Source organism: Mastomys coucha, unplaced genomic scaffold (assembly GCF_008632895.1).
Source record: "Mastomys coucha isolate ucsf_1 unplaced genomic scaffold, UCSF_Mcou_1 pScaffold21, whole genome shotgun sequence".
Taxonomy (NCBI): domain Eukaryota; kingdom Metazoa; phylum Chordata; class Mammalia; order Rodentia; family Muridae; genus Mastomys; species Mastomys coucha.
This window is the reverse complement of record NW_022196904.1, coordinates 102389837-102400323: the sequence shown is the minus strand read 5'-3', so window position 1 is coordinate 102400323 and position 10487 is coordinate 102389837. Positions and strand designations below refer to the sequence as shown.

At 36.0% G+C, this 10487-nt stretch overlaps 1 protein-coding gene across 5 annotated transcripts in view; it reads right to left on the bottom strand.

Moving 5' to 3' along the window:
* Positions 1-10487, bottom strand: part of Far1 (fatty acyl-CoA reductase 1) — a 62902-nt gene that overhangs the window by 42022 nt on the left and 10393 nt on the right. For all 5 annotated transcript variants that reach the window (XM_031387956.1, XM_031387952.1, XM_031387953.1 and 2 more), the window contains exon 2: positions 6476-6526. The gene's annotated coding sequence lies outside the window, so the exon portion shown is untranslated. The remainder of the gene's footprint in view (positions 1-6475; positions 6527-10487) is intronic.

Here is a 10487-nt window from a genome sequence, read left to right as displayed (position 1 = left end):
AAAAAAAAAAAAAAACAAAACAAAACTGGTCAGCAGAGGAAATAGATCAAGGTACAAGAAGCTCTGAGGTCTTGTTCAATTGTTGTTGATTACATGTAATCAAGGAAACCCCATGCAGATCACTGATTTTGAAAATGAGTTGGATTTAAATGTTTTTGAAAGCCAGCAAGCTATGGCTATGAAGAAACTGTACAGCCACAGCTTCTTGACTATACCTTGTCCTAAGCTTCTCCACTTAGCTACCAACCCAGCACCTTATTTCTACAAATAAACAACCACCACCATGTATCAGGAGTAACTTGGTACATTAAATATACCAAGACACACTAGAGCAAGGCAATGGAAAAACAATAGATGTAAATGGCCCGCAAACGAAGGACAGAAATGAATCAAAGCAAAAACAAGACACAGGCAGCAGCATAGAGCACTACACCATCACTTTCTCAAGGAGTAATCCTATTTCCCTCCAGGTTCTGCCAAGATCACCAGGCAACAAACTCCTGTTTTTGTCCTCAGCTCAGCCCAATCCTCCTAAACACTGTCCACTTTGACACTATCCAGACCTTTCACCTTTCTATCAATTGGTTTGTAAGTCTAACACTGGCCACCTGTATTTAATCTATTGTTTAGCTCCTTTATATTCCCTAACTTTTTACTACATTCTGTAATCTAAATATTATTTGAAATGTATTATGCAATTTTAGTGTTGCATTGTTAGCAAATAATTTAATGACTATAAGAATCACAATTTCATGTGAAACCAGGAATATTGGTGAAGATGAGCTGATAACATTTAAATGGCTTGCGAACTTCACATTCAATATCTTTCTGACACTGGAAAGACACAAACAGAATGCAATGAATAGAAATTACTAACAAAATAACTGAAAAAAATATGAAAAAAAATTTCAAGAAAATTAAGCCATCTGGTGATACAGGTAAAATTCAACACCCATACCAGATATATTTGAACTAATTAAACAAGTAATTTTTCAAAGAACCATTAATTTTATAGTGTAATTGTTAAGCCTCAGTAATAAGATTATTTAAAGACAATGTTATCTATTTATTGGTTAAATACAATTAATGATATACAAATAATAACAATTGTTAAATTAATGATTTTAGCAAAACCAGGTTTATATCAAGTATATGAAGGTTTGAAGAAATAAACCAGAACTACTCACTTACTGGCTGACAATAATTAACAAGCCCCAAAACACTCTTAAGAGCTCTGGTGCTACTCTCAGACTACTCTAGTAGATACAATAGATACATGTAGTCCCCCCACCTTTTATTTTCAAGACAGGGTTTCTGCATGTAGCCCTGGCTGTCCTTGAACTCAGAGATCCACTTGCTCCTGTCTCTGGAATTCTGGGATTAAAGGCATACATCACCACCGCCCAGCCATACATTTAGCACCGTTACCCAGGCCAGTCTGAAACTTTTAAACATAGAAATGGAGATGAACCATAATAATACTAATAGAGTAAAAATGGGTGTGATAACTTTGGAAAGCTTCCCAGCAGTATGTAGGAACATTTTCAAACATAGATGGGCAATAAACAATATTATCTTTTTAAAAAATCTCAAATGCCCATTGGTAGTTAAATGTAATTACAGCAACATATTTTATAGAGCAATGCAGTTGAAAAGAGCTCTCAAATATTAGCCAAAGAATACAGATAAAAAAAAAATAGTCTGTGAGATTCTCTTTAAATAATGTGCACACACACAAGTCAAGATACCCCAGGGAGAAGGAGGCACAAAGTAGGCTTTATGGGGATCTAATTCTTTCCATTTCCTTGGCACAAGTTGACTATATAAATGAACTTGCCTTATGAGTATTCACTAATAAAGCTGTACTTGTAAACATCTGCTTAGACACGAGGAAGCTTTTTATATAGCATCTCCTATGTCATTCCTATGCTACATCATCCCTCCTAAGTAGTCCTACATGAAGCCCTCCACATTTAACTGGATTCTAATGTAAGCGGCATTACCTGGAGGTGGGGGGAGTCAAACAACCCTTTCAAAAGCGTCACACATCAAATATCCTGTATATCAGATATTTACATTATAATTAATAGCAATAGCAAAATTACAGTTATAAAGTAGCAACAAAAATAACTGTATGGTTGGGGTCACCACAACATAAGGTTGAGAACCACTGGTATAAGACTCCTTAGAAGTAACAGTATTTAAAGCATACTAACTAAAAGCATACTACCTGTGTCTAGCCCAAGAACTCAAAAACTTCAGTCTGAAGGCTGGGTGCCACTTAGGCACTATGCTAATAAGAAAGATAAGCACAGCTTCACAAAGCTTCAACTCATAAGGAGTCCAAAACCTTAAACCTAAACTCTGTTACTTAGTACATCAACTGTTAAGGTGTTTACCTACCCACAACACTCCAGTTCATCCCCAATTCTTCAAAGACACTAGACAGAGCAACAAACCACGACCCTAAGGCCAAATCTCTCCTACTACCTGGTTTTGCATATAACGTTTTATTGGAATAACCATAAATAACCTAGAACTTCAACCTGTCTACCTTTCACTATAACTAAAAGTTACATAGCCTCAAAGAGTTATATAACCCAAAGCCTAAAATAGTCTACCTGGCCTTTAATAGAAAAAGCTTAGAGACCTTCAGGCTAGACAAAGATACTAAGTTATGTTCCAGTTCTAGGAATGCATTCTGATTTATCACTGTCCTTTAAACTCTTGACTCAAACACTGACACCCTCACACTATGCCTAGCTATTATACTATACTGCTCTCTCCCCAGAACCTAACACTAAAGTAATGGTCTCTTCTGAAAATGCTAGTTAGTCCCTAGTATTCCAGACAAAAACAAAACACAAAACAAACCCCCTAAATGAAAGACTTAAGTGGTAAAGCAACATAGACTTCTGCTGTAATTCCTCCACACTCCAACACCTCAAATGTCTTTCTTTACCAGTCCAATTAGCAACCAAGTTCAGGGTACCTCTCCATGTCTACCCTTTAAATAAATCATTCATGTGTGCTCCTTGGAAGCCACAGGTAAACACTCCACTAGTACTTCCCAAACATTAAAGTACACAGAAATCACCCAGGAGGCCTGTTAAAATGCTGATTCTAATTCAATTGGTCCTTGCTCCTGAAAGCTACTAAGTGATCATGGGCCTTTCTCTGAACTGACCCATGTCTACTACCAGCTGATAGAGCTAACCGTGCCCCTGAGTAGCAAGGCTATTTAATAATTTATAATGATTTGGTTATTTTTGCTGTTGTTTTTGTGTGTTTGTTTTGTTGTTATTTTGCTTTTTAATATTTTTTCTCATCTATGTATTTTTTTAATGTATGAGTATTCTTTCTGCATGTACACCCTTATGCCAAAAGAGGACATCAGACTCCTTTAGAGATGGTTGTAAGCCACCGTGTGGGTGCTGGGAATTGAACTCAGGACCTCTGGAAAAGGCTGCCAGTAGTCTTCACCTCTGAGCCATCTCACCAGGCCCACAGAGATTAGTTTTAATGAGAAGAAACTGAAGTGTCAGAATATTTCCTCTTTCATTTACTCCTCTTGTACAAAGATACTCACTGACATCATATATCTACAGTGACATGAAGCAGTGTTTCAAATTGTTCTAACTGGTAGAGCAAGATGCACTTTTATCTACCAAATTTCCAATAACTAATACAGGTTTGTTCTTTTTTTAATAAAGTGTACAAAAGGAACAGAATCTTAATGAGGGAATGTAATTTGGCAATGTCTTTAAGAATGCCAATGCTCATTACCTCTTGATCCTGAAAATACTTCTAAAAAGTATCCCTCATTTCTTCTTTCCACATGTGTGGAAAGGCTGTACCACTGCAGTAAAGTGCAAAACCCTAATGTCCACTTTTACAGAGAAGCGGGTAAAACTTAAAATGTTCCTCTGGTGGTATATTCTGTATTTAAACAAAGAATAAAGTGGCTTGGCACTGAATATATTGGTATAAAGTAGCAATTCATGATTAAATAATCCAAGATGTCATCAATACCATATCTCTTCCCCACAAGGTTCAGGGTTTGTTTTGTTTTGTGTTTTGTTTTTGTCTGGAATATTAGGGACTAACTAGCATTTTCAGTAGAGAACATTACTTTAGTGTTAGGTTCTGGGGAGAGAGCACTATAAAGTTAGGCATGCTGTAAGTGTCAGAAGGGATAACAAGTCTTGAAAAGCCAGAGTTCCAGGACGACCAGACCAAAACGGTGTCATGATAGCACTGCTGCACATATGAACTCACAGCTGTGGTTACCTGCAGAGATCAAGCCACTCAATGTTAAAGCCTAGAAAAGCCTCTACCCCTAGCTGAGGACCTAGTGACAGCTGCTGGCTTCTGAGGGAGGAAAAGCCAGGTTTCTTCAATGATGTGGATCCTAGTAGATGGACCACACTCCAGTGGAGGGCTTCACACCAATGAATACATGAACACCATAGACTGCAATTAGTGGGTTAAGAAAAAAAAAAAGAAGACATGAATTTGGAAGGGGGTTGCCTGGAGGTGGATCTGGGAAGAGTTAGAAGGAAAAGCAGCTTGAGTGAATATGATAAAAACAGACTGTATTCATGTATGAAATTCTAAAAACATTATAAAAATACTTAATATTTTAAAAAATATTAAAATAAGAAATTAAAACATTTAATAATCTTTTAAAAGTTTTTTTTTAATGTGTGCGTATTTTTACTACATGTATTATCAGTGGCTGCTTACATAAATGTCACGGAGGTCAGAACAGAGTGCTGGATCTCCAGGAACTGGAGTTACAGATGATCTTGAGATGCCATGTGGATGCTCAGAATCAAACCCAAATCCACTGAAAAGCAACCCAGTAAGTACTCCTAACTACTGAGCCATCTCTCCTGCCTCTCCCCGAATATTACTTTAAAACACTAAAAATGTAATACATTGATACTACTTTTCTGGAATAGGAAAGCCACCCTTTGCAAACCATGGTTTGCCAAGACAAGTTCTAAACAATAATTTCTAGTATTTCACAAGCATTCAGGAAAATGAAGCATGAATGAGAAAGACACCACAGTTCAAAAATATAGTCTAGAAATGCACTACTACTAGCACAGGAAGAACACCATCTAACAAGGCCAATGACTGGAGTTATACAGCATCAAGCCAGGCATGGCTCTCCCCACACTTATTTCACACTTCTAGCCTCCAGAACCATGAGACAATAAATTGCCATCGAAATAAGGAGCAAACTGTATGAAGACTTGTAACCATCACCTTAAAAAACTGATAGAAGGCCAAATGTCATAGTGACTATAATTAAGGACCTAGGCAAATGGCCTTCTAAAGATGATGCCTAAGCTTCATGTCAAGATAAATATGCATTCTTCCCAACACACAGGAAGACAGCTGCACTACAAAAATACACTCTAAATACTTAAGGTTGGAACAGCTTTTCAAACAAGCATGGGAAAGAATAGAAGAAACAATGTTTTACATACCAAGGATGAAAGATCACAAGAAGGTTGGGAACACAGAATACATTATCTGGGTACATGTGCTTATGGATTATACATCTGTATGTCACCAAATCTCAGTAAATAGCAGCAGATGCAAAAAAAAAAAAATAGTACTATTCTGGTTTTATATCACTACTTAACAAAGTAATTCATAACAATCACTTAATTCTCTCACAATTTCTTCAAGTCAGGAATTTAGAAAAAGTTCTACAAAACAAGTGAACAGCCCTGGTTCTTGATCTAAGTGTCACTGCCTCTTGCAACAAGGTAGCCTGGGATCCTTTACAGCACAGTGACCTCAGGCTAGTTAGATTGCTTACAGAGGTGTCAATGTGCTCACAACCAGAATTTGACTGTCCAGGCAGAAGAGGTCTCACCTTTTCTGACAGTCAGAAATCAGTATAGTATAACTTTTTATTGATAAGAGACCTAAAGACAGCCCGACCGAACTCAAGAGATAAACCCTACCTCACGATGGCTAGCATTCTAATGGTTTTTAAATGAGGCTAGAATGGTGCCTCAAGCTGTGGCTGTGGCTGTAAGGATCCCCTCACCCAACCTGGCTAATGTTTTTTGCAGTTCAATGTCCAAGAAGAAAAAGATAAAGATGAATTAAATTCTGAGGACAAGTGTCTCATCCTTTTACTTTTCAGTACTGCCATCACTGAACACCACCTTTAACTACAGCTGGGGGATGCAGATGCGGCTAGGACAGCAGGTGAGTGAGCAAGCACTTATGCAGTATGCAGTCTACATAGAAGCATAGCATGGTCACAAACTCCTCTTTTTGGGGACATGTCCAAGACGAGCACTCACAAAGCAAACTAAGCATGATACCCCCAAAGTAAAAACAATCCTAGGCTCAATGCAAAAAGAACAGTATGTGGCCCAGAGGAATTTATTAGAAACCCTTGGGGCTCCATAAGATAGATAGAGACTCTCAACAGGGCCAACAGTACCTTGCCTTAGTTGTTCAAGGAGCCTCTGGGTCCCTTCCTCAGTCACCAAATCTGTCAAAGGAAAAAATAAGAACAATTAAGTTTAACAATCTGCTTTGCTCTTCAGTGATGGAGATTGGCCCCAGTACCTTGCAACATGCACTTTAATGAACCCTAACTGACTTCATTTTCTAGTCTATAATCAAACTATACTTCACTGCATAAGACAAACAAAAATTCCAAGGATCTTTTGTTTATTTATTTATTTACTGCACTAAAACAGAGTCTTGCTATGTAAGCCAGGCAGGCCTAGCATTCAAGAGCCTCCATCTCCTTCCTAAATGCTAGGATTATAAGCACACACCATGTAAAATGGTTGATTTTTCTATATCAAAACAAAAAGGCTAAAAAGAAAGAAATAAAACAAAAGGTAGACTACAATTATACTCAGTTTCCTTGTAAAGTTAGAGACAGGTTTAAAACAGCAAAGTAACTGATGGGTTAATATTAGTTTTTTTTTAAAAAGGTTATCTTTTTTGTATTAAGGAAGAGTGAGCTTTATTAACATACAAAATGAAAAAAACGGGATGTTTCACTGTTATAGCTATAATCTAATATCCCATAAAGTCAAAAAACAGCTGAAAGCTTCATTTGGGTAATACACAACTTTTAAATGAATGACTCCATTTTTATTAATACAGGGTATGGTAGGGATTAGTATAGGAACCTTACTACTGTGATTTCTTGTCATTTTTATTTACCAAATGAGTACACTGAATAGGCTAGGCTGTGTAACATAGGTGAATCCCAAGGATAAGACCCCCTCCACCTCCCCTGTACTAGGAAAACAAATACACCACAGCTGGCTTTTTTGTGGGCTCTGGAAATCAAACACAGGTCCTCATGCTTGAGTGACATGCACTTCACCTACTAAGTCTTTCTCTCCAGGCCCCCTTCCCACATTATTTTTGTTTTTCCCACATTATTTTTTAAGCTACCAAAACTTTTAAAAATGTGCTCCCATGGGCCTCATACTTTCAAATGTTTATATACACTCACACACACACATTCAACCACACACACATAAAGATCTAGAGGCACATTGGAAGACAAAGATCTAGTTAGTGTCTTTTGCACTCTAAAGGTAAACTAATACACTTATTAACAAGAAAATTGTATATATTTATTATACACAACATATTTTGAACACATGTACATTGTGAATGCAATCAATATGTAGTCTTTTCATTAAGAAAGTATAATACAGGCTGGGCGGTGGTGGCGCACGCCTTTAATCCCAGCACTTGGGAGGCAGAGGCAGGCGGATTTCTGAGTTCGAGGCCAGCCTGGTCTGTAGACCAGAGTGAGTTCCAGGACAGCCAGAGCTACACAGAAAAACCCTGTCTCGGAAAAAAAAAAAAAGAAAAAAAGAAAAAAGCAAGAAAGTATAATACAGACAACAAATAACCAAATGCAAACTCAAAATGTACAAACTATGGTCACACTGCAGAGAACAGTGAGTTCTTTTTCCTCTTCTCAAAAATTAAGGCTTATCAGGCAGTTTTCCACAGACAAAAGAATAGCTTTAGCATCTTGGATAACATTTCTTTTTTCAATAAAAGATGCTAGTGTCCAACTCTGTTGTAAGCATCCATTGAAGTAGACATAATAGCCACTCTGTTTGCCTACACAGACACTGATATAGCAATATCTGTATTCTATGTCCCTAATGTCTAAGGCACTTGGTATTGAGGAATCTCAATGGTGCATTAGATTAGTTCTTGGGCTATTACACAACCATTTTGTACATTGATGTCCTTCTATAAGCATAGCACTTTCACAAGAACAAGAATGCTTCTAGGATCTTATTATCCTGAACATTTTAAATATGGAGACCCTGTACCAAGAATAAGCAACTTATACTACAACAGAGAGAAGTACCAATTCTATGACACTAAAATTATATACTTACACAATATTGTAAAATTTTCAGTATTATCCATTTTCTTTTTTAAGCTTAAGGCCTATACTGCTAATTACTATAAACCTATAAAAAACGAACTATGTTTGTGTTCATAATAGCATGATTAAAAAAAGAAAAGTAAGTAGAAAGAAATGACAAAAAATAATACAAACAATTCTAACAATGAGTTTAGTGGAGTGGGAGAATGAGAATCATTTTTACCACTTGGAAAAACATATTCAATTCCATTGCAGATAAAGAATCCTTCAAAGAAACTTGCCAATTAAGTCAGTCATATGTGATTTTATTTTAGATAAACTACTTTATAGACAAATGACTGGGCTGTATTTATTCCTTACCTTAATAAAAATGTTTCCATATTAAGAAATGTTTATCTTGCCGGGCGGTGGTGGCGCACGCCTTTAATCCCAGCACTTGGGAGGCAGAGGCAGGCGGATTTCTGAGTTCGAGGCCAGCCTGGTCTACAGAGTGAGTTCCAGGACAGCCAGAGCTACACAGAGAAACCCTGTCTCGAAAAAAACAAAAAACAAAAAACAAAAAAAAAAAAAAAAAAAAAAAAAAAAAAAAAAAAAAAAGAAATGTTTATCTTAATATTTTTAGCCTCAGAGAAATAAATGGTTAACACAAAGGTATACTATTACTACTTCATGTTACCAAAGATGTAATTTTCAAGTCTACAAAGGAAACTAAAATACTCTCTTAGGCTTATAAAGTTGTGAAGATTGATACTGTACATAATGTATTTCATGATTAATATTTATTAAAATACTGAGCTTAAATTGATGTTAAAGAAAATGTACACTTTAACCCTAAAACATTACATATAAATTATATGACCCAAATGGAATCAAATTAATAATCATATATCTTATACTGTCTAAAGTTTATTAAACTCTGTTTACAAAGTTAAACTTTCAAAATAGGGTGACAAAATTGGGTATTCTACAAACGCACCCATAACTGTAAGCACAGTTATGACTCAACATGATTATCATATTGAATGACTTGTATGTAATCCTTAAAGCAGGAAATTGTTCTGACTCCTTATTTCAGAGGTACACTATACTTTATCTCTACTCTTGAATTATTTCTTAATAAGGTTTCTGAATCTGTTTTTAAGGTTAAACCTAGAAACAAGGAAGTTTTGTTGTGAAATGAGGTTGGGAAACTGTAAACTATATCCAATCAGATTAGTGAAAGTACATTAACATATCAAAGACTACAAGATATCCAGAAGTAAAGAAACTAAGTCAGGCCCTTCACAAATTTCTCAACACACCTAGGAAAACAATACTTGTCTGTGATCATCAGATCAGCCATCTAAGTAATACTTCTCTAAAAATGGGACAACCCTCTGAATATAAATCACTTAAAAAAGGACAACTGTCCTTTCCTGCATAAGGCTATATATGAATAAAAACGTTGAACTAGTTAACAAGAAAAAAATTACCAAAATACATGAAAGAAAGACTTCTATCTGTATCCAAGTACTAAGTCTGGTTACTTCAACTAGTAATGCTACTTCATCTGATACTCAGAAACTATCATAGCAATTTTCAAGAGATATCATTGCCAGTTAAATTTTGCTGTCTTTACCTACTTACTTATGGTTTTCAATTATTGTCTTGATTTTTAACTGAAAAAAACAATCACCATTAGTTTAGATTCATTGCCAATTTAGTTATAGTTATTATTAAACTTCTACAAATTCATCATTGGCTTTCTAACTAATCAAGACTCAGTTTTTGTAATTCAATTAGGAACTACCCATATTCCTAATGAAAATTCAGCCAAAACACACTTGTGTCTTAGTAAGTTATTATTCCACTCAAAAGATTAAGTTTAAAAAGTTTCAGAGTCACTCATGAATCCTCTCCAATTTAGGGGACATAAATGTGGGGGAGGAGACTTCTCTCTGGCCACCGCAAGCAAAAGTGTTAAGGAATTCAGAATCAGGACCATCTGCACTTGGATGCCAATGATCCTCTGGTCTCTAAATTTGAGTTTGAAGGAACATTTTCAAGGAGGTCTTTATTTTTTTTTTTTTTT